The 718-nt window shown below is 29.7% G+C and overlaps 1 protein-coding gene across 1 annotated transcript in view; it reads right to left on the bottom strand.

Moving 5' to 3' along the window:
- Positions 1–718, bottom strand: part of LOC106879126 (mast cell protease 1A) — a 13,089-nt gene that overhangs the window by 5,510 nt on the left and 6,861 nt on the right. The gene's annotated exons all lie outside the window — the stretch shown is intronic.

Raw genomic sequence — 718 nt, 5'->3', positions numbered from 1 at the left:
TATATATATATATATATATATATATATATATATATATATATATATATATATATATTAATGTTATCTGAGAAATAAAAACACAACGTGTATTTGAAAGCTCCTATGCAGTTATATACTGTATACCATCATAGGTCCGTCCACTACTACACCTTTTACTGAATAGACGTACGTTAGTGTATGTAGAATTTATATAAACATTTATAAAATATGAAGGTAATAGAACAGGCTTTACCCATAAATCATGACAATTGTTTCTGTACGAAGCAGTTAGTAGCTTAAGTTTCCTATATCCTAAAATATTATATAAATAATTACATACATAACTATAATCCACCATCAGCTGAGTATGGCACGTCATCAGGTGAGTGGCCCTGCTAGCAGTACTATCACATGTGTATGCATGTATACATATATACATGCATATATATATATATATATATATATATATATATATATATATATATATATATATATATATATATATATACATATCTGTGTGGGGGTGCGTGTGTGCGTGCGTGTGTGTATGTGTGTGTAAAATGCATCAACGTACAGAGGACTCCATAGTTTTACGAAAGAAAGCCCTACTTCTGAAGTGTTGGTATAATGTCTTCTTCTTCTTCAGAGTCAAAAGATGGTTAGAGTAACTTTATTGGGTTTCCATTATATAAAAACACATGGAAACACATTAAATGACTAAAACATGGTCTGTGCTGGG

The sequence above is a fragment of the Octopus bimaculoides genome, chromosome 2, assembly GCF_001194135.2.
Source record: "Octopus bimaculoides isolate UCB-OBI-ISO-001 chromosome 2, ASM119413v2, whole genome shotgun sequence".
In the NCBI taxonomy this organism is placed as follows: Eukaryota; Metazoa; Mollusca; class Cephalopoda; order Octopoda; family Octopodidae; genus Octopus; species Octopus bimaculoides.
Note: the sequence above shows the minus strand (reverse complement) of the source record. Positions and strands in the feature narration are given on the sequence as shown.